We start from the raw sequence: 13489 nt of genomic DNA, 5'->3' as shown, positions 1-13489 counted from the left end.
CAGTGAGCCGAGATTGTGCCACTGAACTCCAGCCTGGGTGACAGGGAGAGACTGTCTCAAAAAAAAAAAAAAAGAAAAGAAAAGAGAAGAAAAAGAAAGTACATGAGTAAATTAGAGGTAGGGAATGGCAGGGAGTGTAAGGCTCATTTACATAAGGATTCAGAAAACACCCCTCTACACTTTTGGTTGGAGACCTACAACATTGAAGACCTGAGGAAGGTGTATTCTAAGTTGGAGAACAGCAAGTTTAAGAGCTGTGAGGCAGTAACAAGCTGGGAGTGACAGAAGGGCATTGAGGCCGGTATGGCCGGATTGGGAGACAGGTGGGAGAAATAGAAAGTGGGCATCAGCTAGGGAAAGGAGTGAATGGAGAGGTTTAAAGCAGGTGAATGATGTAATCAGATGTTCACTGTTAGAAGACCTTCTTGGCAGAATTCTGTGTGGAGAATGCAGCCATCCAGGCGAGAATTGGTGGTGGCCTCATGGTAGTGGGATTGAGAAGTGGTCAGAAGGGAGAGGTATTTTGAAGGGTGAACTGACAGGATTTGCTGGTGGATGTAGGATCCAAGGGGGAAAGGAAGATATCTTTTAGGTTTTTGGCCCAAGAAACACTGTATCCTGTAGACCCATTTAGTTTCTAGAAACAAAGAGATTTAATGGTAAAACCTGTATGTGCCACATTATAGCTAAATTCATTGTATCATAATATTTGTGTGTGTGTGTTTGTTTGAGATGGAGTCTCGGAGTCTCGCTCTGTCACCAGTGTCTCCCGCTACACACACACACACACACACACACACACACACACAGTTGCAATCATCCTGACACTTTACACGTAAGTACTTTATTGTGTATCTCCTTAGAATCACCCTTCTCCTATGTAACCATATTTGGGCTTCTTTTCTCTTCCTGTTTCTCTCTCTTTCTACCCGCCCCCCTTACCACCACTTTCTGCTACACATGTACCCACACGTGCACGCACACACACACACAGTTGCAATCATCCTGACACTTCACACTTACTTTATTGTGTATCTCCTTAGAATAGCCCTTCTTCTATATAACCACAGTACCATTAATTTACACATAAAACTTCAAGCATTAATTCAATATTATCAAACAGTCTATAAGCAAATTCCCCCAGGATACCCGATATCATCTACAGAACTTGTTTGATCCAGAATCTATTGCATTTGGCCATGTCACTTTTAATTTAGAATATTTTCCCCACCTTTTCCTAGTTTTTCATGTCCTAGAAATTTTTAAGGAGTCCAAGCCAGACAATTTATGTCCCACAGTCTGGATTTGTCTGTTTCTTCATGATTGGATTCAGGTTAAACATTTTTGGCAAGAGTATTCTACAGATGCTATTGCACTTCCCACCATATCCACTAGGGAATATATAGTGTCAGTTTGTCCTCTCATTGGTGACACTAAATTTATTACTAGCTTTTTCCATGATAAAAATATAATTGTTTTCCTCTGCTGTTAATAAGTGACTTGATATGTATTTGAAAGGATAAATATGATCTTTTGAGAGCTTATGAATATCCCATTCCCCAAAAGCCTTTCACTTAATGGTTTTGGCCTCCATTAATGATCTTTACCTAAATCAGTTATTGCATTGGGAACTACAAAATGGTGATTTTTCCTCCTAAATCTCTAATTCCTTGACATTTGCTAGCTGGCATTCCTCTATAAATATGAGCTTTATCACCCGTATCCATCATTTATCTCTCTCTCTTTCTCATCACTATGGACTCACAGACACTTTGTAATTTCAAAGTTTTATAATTCAGTGCTATTCAAACTCAGGTCCTTGGATCAGCAAAATCAGCATTGCCTATGAGCTGTTTAGAAATGTAAATTCCTGCTCCCTCCCTCTCCACCACCCCAGACTAACTAATCAGAATCTTGGTTGGGGACAAGGGGTGTCCAGGAATTTGTGTTGTGACCAACACTGTTATACAGTCCTCCCTCAGTATCCACGGAGAATTGGTTCCAAGACCTCCCCAAGATACCAAAATCTGAGGATACTTAAGTCCTTGATATAAATGGCATAGTATTTGCATATAACCAACCCACATCCTCCCATACACTTTAAATCATTTTAGATTACTTATAATACAATGTAAATGCTATGTAAATAGTTGTTGTACTGTATTGTTTAAAGAATAATGACAAGAAAAGGGGTCTGTATATGTTCAGAACAGACACAATTTGATATGTATTTGAAATGATAAATATGATCTTTTGAGAGCTTATGAATATCCTATTCACCAAAAGCCTTTCACTTAGTGGTTTTGGCCTCCATTGATGATGAGCTTTAAAGCTTATACCCAGGCTGGAGTGCAGTGGCGCAATCTTGGCTCACTGCAGCCTCTGCCCCCCGGTTCACGCCATTATCCTGTCTCAGCCTCCCGAGTAGCTGGGACTACAGGTGCCCATCACCTCGCCCGGCTAATTTTTTGTATTTTTAGTAGAGATGAGGTTTCACCATGTTAGCCAGGATGGTCTCAATCTCCTGACTTCGTGATCCACCCACCTCGGCCTCCCAAAGTGCTGGGATCACAGGCTTGAGCCACTGCGCCTGGCCAACAAAATGATTCTTACATATCTCTCCTCAAATTATACGTAAGGTATAATATAATACAACCTTGTACTTCTAAGTCAGATTGGACTTTCTTTCACTTTAAAGCATTTTTCCACTCGAGTTTAATGTACGTACTTTAGTTGCCAATGAATGAGGAACATGAGAGACCGTGGTGATGACACCAGCTTCTGTTTAATGGGATAACCCCCAGTAGCCTCATGGTTTTATTTCTGCTCTTGCTTTAATAATGTATTTTACATGTATTCTAAAATTTAATATAACATAAAAACACACAGATCCCAATTTGTAAAAATGCATATATAGAATACATAAAATACATAAAATATCTAGGTAGTTGTACGTAAGTGACTAGAATTCTGTACAGTTCTCAATATTTTCCAAAGTTTCTACAGTGAACATGTGTTACTTTTATATTCAGTAATAACACACTTTATTTTTAAAGGAGCTATTTAATCTTCATAGCGTATATAAACCATGAGTTGACAATGCATGTGTGGCCTTAGAACTGTCATTTCAAATGCATTAATCTAAAGTATTAAGAAGTCCTTTTAAAGACCAGAAGTATTGCAATGTATAGACATATGGGGGCACTGTAACCAAGTATTAATAATCAAAGAAAAACAAATCCAATAACCAAAACAGTTGACGTATTGAAAATTCACTGTAGTCCAGGTTCTGTTCTTAGCATTTATATGTATTATCTCATTTAATCCTCACATTAAATCTGGGGAATACCCTTATTATCCTCATTAGTACAGTGATCTGAGACTCAACGCTATGCAGCCACCTAAAATTGTAAAAAGCATTTACTGTGGCCTTTTATACATAATCAAGCTTTCACTATCAGTTGTTTGGTGAGAATTCTATACTGTACTTCTGTGCAAAAGTTTAATTCTCTTTTAAGTCATGGCCTGCTTCATACTATCAAATGCTTTCTCGACTGGGTGCGGTGGCTCATGCATGTAATCTCAGCACTTTGGGAGGCCGAGGCGGACGGATCACTTGAGGTCAGGAGTTGGAGACCAGCCTGGCCAATACAGTGAAACCCCATCTCTACCAAAAATACAAAAATTAGCCGGGCATGGTGGTGTGCGCCTGTAGTCCCAGATACTCAGGAGGCTGAGTCAGGAGAATCGCTTGAACTCAGGAGGTGGAGGTTGCAGTGAGCCGAGATTGCGCCACTGCAATCCAGCCTGGGCAACAAGAGCGAAACTCCATCTAAGGAAGGAAGGAAGGAAGGAAGGAAGGAAGGAAGGAAGGAAAACCAAAAACTAAAAAAACCCAAATACTCTCTCTGTTGCTCTCCTCAGAGTCTAAGGACAGCTAAGGAGCAGAGAATCGATATTTAATAAAATTTGGTTTCTTCATCAGCAATATATCATAAAATTACAGAAAGTTAGAAAAAATGGATAAATATAACTATTAGCATTTTGCTGCATTTTCTTGCAGTCTTAATTCTTCTTCAATGTGTATATAATTCAATGTATCATTTAAAATTGTATTTATGTTTTAGCAGGTAAACAAAAATTGTATATATTTATTATGTACAATGTGACGTTTCAAAATATCTATACAGTTTGGGATGGCTCAATTAATATATGCATTACCTCACATACTTATTTTTCTATGGTGAGAACACAAAATCTACTCTGTTAGTGATGTTCAGTTATACAATACATTGTTATCAACTATAATCACCATGTTATACAATAGCTCTCTTGAACTCATTCCTCCTGAGTAAAATTTTGTATCTTTTGACCGATATCTACCTGCACCAAGCCTGGTAATCACCATTCTACTCTCTGATTCTATTGAGTTCAACTTTTTAAGATTCCACATTTATGTGAGATCATGTAGTATTTGTCTCAATATATCATTTTTGATAATTTGGTAATTCAAGTTTTTTCTTCTGTCATCACATTCACATATTATATACCTTTACCATATTATATATCTTTTAGAACCATCAATTTTCAGTGTTACCTCATTTCCAATGTAGTAGACATATTATATTAAATGTTTAGGTAGTTGCACACAATTGTAGGTTTTTAACCATTTCTCTACCATTAGTTTTTTACATTGCAGTCAATTTTTCATGTTGTAAATAATTCAGCAAAAGCATTTTCATGCATGTACTGCCACCCCCATATTATTACTTCATTCACTGATGAATCTGGGCAAAGTACATTGAAAAGCTTCTGGAAAGGGTTCAATATTCTAGGTGCTATTAAAAGCATTTGTGATTAGTGGAGGTTAAAATGTCAACATTAACAGGAGTTTGGAAGAAGTCAATTCCAACCCTCATGCATGACTTTGAGGGAGTTCAAGACTTCAGTGGAGGGGGTCACTGTAGATGTGATGGAAATAGCAAGAGAACTACAATTAGAAGTGGAGTCTGAAGATGTGACTGCATTTCTGCAATCTCATGATCCAAGTTTAGCAAATAAGGAGTTGTCTTTTATACATGAACAAAGAAAGTGGTTTCTTGAGACAGAATCTATTGAGATTTCCTTCTTGAGAGAGAAGGAAAAGAGAGCTCTGGAGTTCCTCAGAGTGGCAACTACATGCTATATCTGAAAGTAAGAGAGTGGGATGGGTAGGGGTGGGTCATATCTACTCAAACACCTCACTGCTCAGGCACCAGGAAGCATAATCCCATTATGTGCTGGGAAAGAGTAAAGTTGGAAATATTTGGTGAACTAAGTTATTATTAAAGATAAATATATATGTATTAATTTAACTAAGGAAGCAATTTGAGTAAGTTAGAGGTCATTTGAGGAGGCCTTATCTAAGGGAAGTAGAGACTAGGGAAGGAACAGGAGATGGAGTGAGGGACTAATCGGGTGTACCAGGCATGAAAGAGCAGAACGATAGCAGATTTTCAGTCTGGATGATTATAGGAAGGGTGATGTCAATGAGAAGATAAGGTGAGTGGTGCTTGTCAGCGTGCAGCTGAGACACCTACATTTGACCTTACCTTTTGCTTGATAAGATCTACTATCTTCGCTTCAGGCCCTTTGCTCAGTATACTCTGCTTCTCCTTTGTGTTGAGTTACTGGAGATCCAGCTAGAAATCAGAATTGGTCCCTGCTCTGGGTGGATGGACAGATGCCATGGGTAAGGAACATATGCAGGAATTTTAGGGATATGTAAAGTGCTTTGTGTACATTACCTAATTTTTTAAATTATAATTTATGTTCTAGGGTACATGTGCACAACGTGCAGGTTTGTTACACATGTCCGTCAATGACAGACTGGATTAAGAAAATGTGGCACACATACACCATGGAATGCTATGCAGTCATAAAAAGGATGAGTTGATGTCCTTTGTAGGGACATGGATGCAGCTGGAATACATTACCTGATTTAAATTTCAAAATATCTCATGAGTAAAATATGATTATGTTCCTTTTAAAGAAAAAGAATTATTAGACTATCTAGAATCCAGCTCTGCTACGTAATCTTGTGCCAGTTAGTTCACCCCTCTGAACCTTCGGTCTCTCCATTTTAAAAGGTGAATACTCCCTACACTGATGGTCATGGGGACTATGGTGTTGCGAAAGGGCCAGAGAGTCCACCAGCACACCGCCCTGACGTCCTCTCACCCTGCCAGGGCCTATGATCCAGAGAAAGGGGAGAGGGGCACCTAGCCCCACCCCTGGCCCTTGCAGTGAGATGATGTCATGCCCCTCAGTCTCCACACACTTGGGGCTGCCCTTGAGCCGTAGCCTACAGAGCAATGATTAGACCCTACTCCTGGCCCACACAGTGTACTGACGTCATGCCCTACCGGCTGCTGCTGCATGCTGATGATGACATCACCCTGTGGGTGTTCTCACCCCCGAGGACCCAGAATCTCATTTGCTAGAGGGAGAGGCAGGTGACAAGAGCAGTGGGGCTTGTGTGGAGTCGATGTGACATCAGCCTCAGTGACCAATAGCTCTGGACAACTTATAGGGCCATATCTGAACCTTGACCTTGGGGGCACCTTGTCTGATGGTTGCACTGAGATTGCATGCAATAGGGATTGGTTATTTCTACAGAGCAATGTAGAGCCTGCCTCTCTGGAGGGGTAATGGAAGAACAACTTGACCTCTAATCTAAACTTTTAAAAAGAGTTGTTTACATGTGTTGTCTCTACTCATTTCCCATTCACTCCTCAACCCATTCCAACTGTTAAAGATTATTTCTAAAAGGTAAAATCAGAAATCTATGCAAATATGCAAACATAAAGTGAACATGTGTCAATTAACTCATTAATTAATAAAGGAACCAGTTGTCAATCTAAAATAAACAGCAGAGAGACCGACTCTCCAAAACAGAGTTAATTCAAGAATAGCAAGAAATTACAATTTGGGATGCGGGTTCTGTGTCAGGCCATAGGTGCATCCAAAGAGGTTTGGGTAAGAGCAGGCTTTTAAAAGAAAAAAGAATTACAGGTAACATGCTTTGAAACAAAGACCATTGGTTACCAGGGCTTGTTGCAGGAGTTGGCATTAGCTTATTGGTAGAGACAGCCATTGTTAGGCAAGTGTCCTTGTGCAAGTGGCTTACCTGGAATACTGCGATTTTGAGCAATTTCTTGCAATAATTCGTACTACCAACTTAGATGCCTGAGGGCTTCTTCTCCATAGCCTCGTGGCTCCATTTCATTAGACTTGACATAAGTGACTTCATTTTGACACTGATAACTTCACACAGTAAGACATTATGACTGTCTCAAAGAACCTTAAGAAGTACATAAATAGGCAGTAGTATTCTGGAATGAATTTCTTCCCCCATCCTCTCTCTCATCCAATGGATGAAAAAGATCTTTTGACTCAGCTTCCAAATTGGATTAATCTTTTCTCCAGCTTCACAAACAGCATCTTACTCCGAGCGAAATCATCTGTGGATCCGACTATTGCCTTCCAGTTGGCCTCACCTTCTGCCCCCCAAATCTGTTTGCTAGAGTTTCCAAAGTGATCTTTTTTAAAAAAAGAAGAAAAAGAACAACAATAAACTAGATCATGTTGCTTCCCTTTGTAAAATCTTCCAAGGGCTTCTTCGCTTGGAGATTTAAATCCACACTCTTTGTGCTTGCTTACAAGGAAATATGTGATCTATCTGTGCCTCTTTTCGAATATCATGTACCAGTCTGCCTTCCCACAGTGCTCTAGGGCCTTCTGCTTAGAATGCTCTTCCTCCTGAATTTTCCACTGTCATCTCCTTTTCATTTTTAGATTTCAGCTTGAATATTGCCTTCTCAGGCCTTTCCAGACCCTGCATTCTAAACTGGCCACTCAATCATTCTTATTTAAAATGCTAAATATCAATCACTTTGATACAAAATTTGTGTATCGTCCCTCTCTCCACCCCCAATAAAAATGAAAGTGCATAAGTTCAGCAAGAAAAGCTCTGATTTACACTGTTCACCAATGTCTTCTCAGCTAATAGGACACTTAATTGAGTTCAGCATGTTATCTTTTCATGAGTTGGGGTTTATCACTTAAATTAAGAAGTTATTATGAATATTCTCGCTATTCCGATTTTGTAATAATCAGGACAGGCTAAACATTCACAATATTAAGACCATGCATGTATCCCTAGACCTAGTTATTTCCCCAGGTCTGGTTTCATAAATGCTGGTGATAAAACAGGTCTGATATATTATATGATCATTTTGTGTGATCATATAATGGCTGTGATTCTAAGTTATCTTTGATCAACCTTAAGAAAAATGACAGTACAGCTAACATAGTAACTTTTGCAAAAAATCAGTGCTAATTTGCAGACTGTGGTCTAAAGAAGGGATAACCAAAGTAGAGAAATTTGATGGCACCAGTTGCTATTAAATGAATTGTAAAAATTACTGTGTATACAAATTTAAAAATAAAAAATAAGCAGCTAATTGTCATAACAAAAGGTCTAATTATTTAAAATAAGTACTACCTGAGATACATTTACAAACAATATTAGATTATTTTATATGAAAAATACTTTGGATTAAAGAAAAAAGGTGTTAAAAATATTTTCTGTGCTTGATTTCCAAAGCATATTATTGAAGATGATCTTTTCAAGGATTCTAATAGTTATTTTTCTCTTTTAATTGCTTAGATCATAATCTAGAAAGAGAATTTTAGGTTAATAATCCAATCTAAATTTCCAATCACTATTTAGCAGACATTTTTTGTTCCATCTCTGGCCAATCTCCATGTTAAATGAGAGAGGATTCCAAATAAGACCTGGTGAAGGTAACATTTGAGTTTCAGTATGAGTAGAGTGAAAATAGAAGTAGGTGAAAAGCAGAGTAACTGGTGCTTTAGGCAAAGGCGTGAATTCAGGTCTTGTTCTGGAGACAGAATATAAACGAGATTAGCTAGAAGGGTTGGTGGGAGCCAAAACATCAAAGGCCGTAAATTTGAGGATTTAGGGTCTTACTCTGCATGGGAAGTCAACAGATTTTAGACTGAGTGTCATGGTCCTGTGTTGTTCGTATTGTCATGGATAAGATTGTGCAACATTAGCTAAGTAATGGACACAAATGGACCTCACATACTTAATCAAAATCAATAGGGGCCAGGCACTAGTGATTATGAACAAAAGGAGTTTCCAGTAGACCTTGGAATTACACATTAGAGCTACAGGACATATAAAAAAGATTTATTCATTTATCTTTCAGTCGTTATTTAGAGGGCACTAACCATGAGTCAGGCACACAGGGAGACCTCCAAGCTATTTTCAGTATGCTGAAAGACCCAAAAGAAAATTGTCTATTTCCTCTCAACAGGCTGAGTAGGGTGATTAAAATTTCTTGTTAGTTTGCTTTGGGTTGGAATTTACGGGAATTCACTATGGGAACACTGATAATCTCAGGCTGACCAGAAGCTCTGATAACAAAAGATAATAAAAAAGATGATAATTGGTATTTGGTTTTCTTAAAGAGAGAATGAACTGAAATTTAATGTAGTTTGCTAGGTAAAATTATTCAGAATGTGGAAAAGTCAATGCACGGAAGAATATTCAGGAGACAAAAGTAATGAAAATCAGATTCCCACCTTTACATAGTCTCTTTTATATAAATCCCAACCTGTTTCTCCTCCCCTAATTTCCACCTCAGTAATGGCCCCACAATTCTTTCAGCTACAAATCCCAGAAACTTGGGCATTCTTCTCAACTCCTGCCTCCATTTAGTTCTTCTATCAAATCACAAACCAAACTATTGACTTTACCTCTGAAACTTTTCTAGAATCTTACCTTCTTCTTTATTCACACTATTCTGGCCTCTGTTGGTGTCACAGGAGACACTCTTCCTTCACCACACTACGGCTTTTTCCTTTGTTTTGCAGAGTGGGTGGAATTCACAAACTAACTGTTGAGCAAACCAAGGTCTGTGTGACTTTGCCCAGAAAGATTAATTATACATAATGCAACAGGGAATAAAATATGTCACAGTTGTCAAATTCTTCTGAGATATCCTCCTATCTCCAGAAGCTGTGCTAGCTAGTTATTGAGTTTTTATTAGAAAAGAAGGAGGAATGTGTCCTTCAATGTCCTGAATGAGCTAGAAAGTTGTGATTGGGTACCATAATCTAATCTGCCTTAATTGAGATAAGCAAGGAATGATGGGTTATTACCACAGGGTCACCATTCCTGCCCAAGGAAGTTATAACTATGATCGGATTACCTCTCCTCTTGGGCAGTTGGGCTTGGTGTATGCATGCAGAAATGAAGGTGATAACTATTGCTTAGCATTGTCTTGGATAAATAATAAAAGTAAAGTTAAAAGCAATTTATCAAACCACTTTCAACTTATTCCATGTTCTGTAACTATTATCTCTTTGTACCTAGGAAAAGCAAAGTAAGACCTAGCCTAGTGAGGTACAAATTGCAATCACTTACCCAGCAGCCATTTTTCCCCTTTTCTTATCATATTTGACACATACATACACTTTAGAAAATTTGTTATTTATTTTAAATTCAACTGGCAATCGTGTATGTTTTTGTCAACCTTAATATTCATAAACTCAATAGTCATATTCCTTGGTAGCATATACTTATACAAATATGTCCAGATTGGCAAAAAAATAACTTTTACAATGATAATTTTTCCTCTCTCTAGGATTCCTCTTCTCATAGTTTCAAATGAGTAATAAAAACCCATATCAGCGGTATCAATTTGTTTTTTAAACAAATATAAACGATATACTGTGAACAAAGAATTAAATATCCTGACTTGACAGTCAGAAAAATTTGTGCTAGACTTTGAAATGGCAAAAAAAGATTACTGAGTCTTCTGTCTTATGCATCCTTGTGGGGTATCTCCTCCTTCGATTTTATTTGAGCAACCTACAACTTTGTAGATGATCGAGTCTGCAGATGACTCTTGTCCATAATGTGTAAACGAATTCTATCCAGTGAAGGGACAACTGATTTTCTTCCATGCCCTGTGGAAAAAACCAGTTTTGCATCTATTTGTAAATTCATTTCAGCATTCCTTCTCTCTCTCTCTCTTTGAATTCACCTTTGAACCAGTCATTCTTTTACATGTTCTCTTGTTAATTAATAAATTAAATAAAATCTTTGACACATGTCCATTTTACATTTTTACGAGAATCATGATTTTACATTTAAAATATGTATTTTTAGCAATGCCTTTGGAATAATAAGTCAGTTCACTGACAGTGCTAGGATATATTTTCAATCATCTTGGGAGGCTTTTTATGTTTTTCTTAAAGCAATTCCAAAACAAATTATTTCTTACACATATTTTTGGTAATTTTTTCGCTAAGGAGAAATAAAATATAATGACTTACAAGATAAAATTTGAGGCACTGTTGTCATAGGGAAACTTAGGAAAGGAACTGGAAGATAAGATTGAGGTAGAGGAAGAGAAAGACAATAATAATGACTTTTTAAAGTAAAGTAAAGTAAACAAATGAACAAACAAATGAAACCCAAAGCCCTTGCGCCAAATCCTTACAGAGAGACGGATAATGCCTTAACATCTGGACCAATTAGTGACCTTACTCTTCAGCAGTTATTACCCAATATGAGAACTAATTCTTTGGGGGAAGGAAGAAGGATGGAAATGGAGATGAAAGCCTCCAACACTTCCCCTTAGAGGCCAACACACCCTTTCTGTTCAGTCTACCCACGTCCAGATATTCTCTCTTCAAAAGCACCCCATTCCCCTGCCATGAGCCCTGTCCTTTCGATGCTTTACTTGTATGTAGGGACTGTATGGAGAGATAATACGAGGAATATTTTAAGAAAAGCAAATAGAGGGGACAGTGCTTTTGGTGGTGAGTTGTTCTGGGCTGGGTTCTTTAGGAAGTGAGGAGCTGGAAGAAGAGGAATAACTACATGGGCATCTGGTATGGTAGATGTTTGGATCTCTCTGAATACTTAGAAAGACTTTAGCAGGTTCACAAGTGATGGCCCTTCAAGACTACACAGCAACAATTTTTCTCCCTACCTGCATACCCCAAGCTCCCCAGCTGCCCTATCAGGAGACTTCAAGAGCAGTATCAGGGGGCAGAAGGTAAACACTATGCAAAGGTCCTGAGCCTCAGTGTGAAGAGGGTGCTGGGGACAAGTGGGGGTGGTGTGGGTACAGACTTATGATCTGACACCAGCAACAGTAGGCTCCTCGCTCCAAACTGAGGTTCACACTTGGTGAGGGCAGGGCCATTCCCCACCTCCTGGGCTACCCTAGTAACTCTCAGAGCCTTGAAACTCCCTGGCCCCTATATCTTCAATCCCCAGTGAAAGTTGTGGGTTCCAGAAGTACCTCTGGCCCTAAATGACTTTTTCATAGCTGCTGTCTTTTGTTTGTTTTCAGATGAAATAACTGTTGGCCAGGCACAGTGGCTCATGCTTGTAACCCTGTCTCTTATACACATCTAGATGTGTATAAGAGACAGGTCTTGGATAAATAATAAAAGTAAAGTTAAAAGCAATTTATCAAACCACTTTCAACTTATTCCATGTTCTGTAACTATTATCTCTTTGTACCTAGGAAAAGCAAAGTAAGACCTAGCCTAGTGAGGTACAAATTGCAATCACTTACCCAGCAGCCATTTTTCCCCTTTTCTTATCATATTTGACACATACATACACTTTAGAAAATTTGTTATTTATTTTAAATTCAACTGGCAATCGTGTATGTTTTTGTCAACCTTAATATTCATAAACTCAATAGTCATATTCCTTGGTAGCATATACTTATACAAATATGTCCAGATTGGCAAAAAAATAACTTTTACAATGATAATTTTTCCTCTCTCTAGGATTCCTCTTCTCATAGTTTCAAATGAGTAATAAAAACCCATATCAGCGGTATCAATTTGTTTTTTAAACAAATATAAACGATATACTGTGAACAAAGAATTAAATATCCTGACTTGACAGTCAGAAAAATTTGTGCTAGACTTTGAAATGGCAAAAAAAGATTACTGAGTCTTCTGTCTTATGCATCCTTGTGGGGTATCTCCTCCTTCGATTTTATTTGAGCAACCTACAACTTTGTAGATGATCGAGTCTGCAGATGACTCTTGTCCATAATGTGTAAACGAATTCTATCCAGTGAAGGGACAACTGATTTTCTTCCATGCCCTGTGGAAAAAACCAGTTTTGCATCTATTTGTAAATTCATTTCAGCATTCCTTCTCTCTCTCTCTCTTTGAATTCACCTTTGAACCAGTCATTCTTTTACATGTTCTCTTGTTAATTAATAAATTAAATAAAATCTTTGACACATGTCCATTTTACATTTTTACGAGAATCATGATTTTACATTTAAAATATGTATTTTTAGCAATGCCTTTGGAATAATAAGTCAGTTCACTGACAGTGCTAGGATATATTTTCAATCATCTTGGGAGGCTTTTTATG

This window comes from Mandrillus leucophaeus, unplaced genomic scaffold (genome assembly GCF_000951045.1).
Source record: "Mandrillus leucophaeus isolate KB7577 unplaced genomic scaffold, Mleu.le_1.0 Scaffold1094, whole genome shotgun sequence".
In the NCBI taxonomy this organism is placed as follows: domain Eukaryota; kingdom Metazoa; phylum Chordata; class Mammalia; order Primates; family Cercopithecidae; genus Mandrillus; species Mandrillus leucophaeus.
This window is presented reverse-complemented; position numbering follows the sequence as displayed.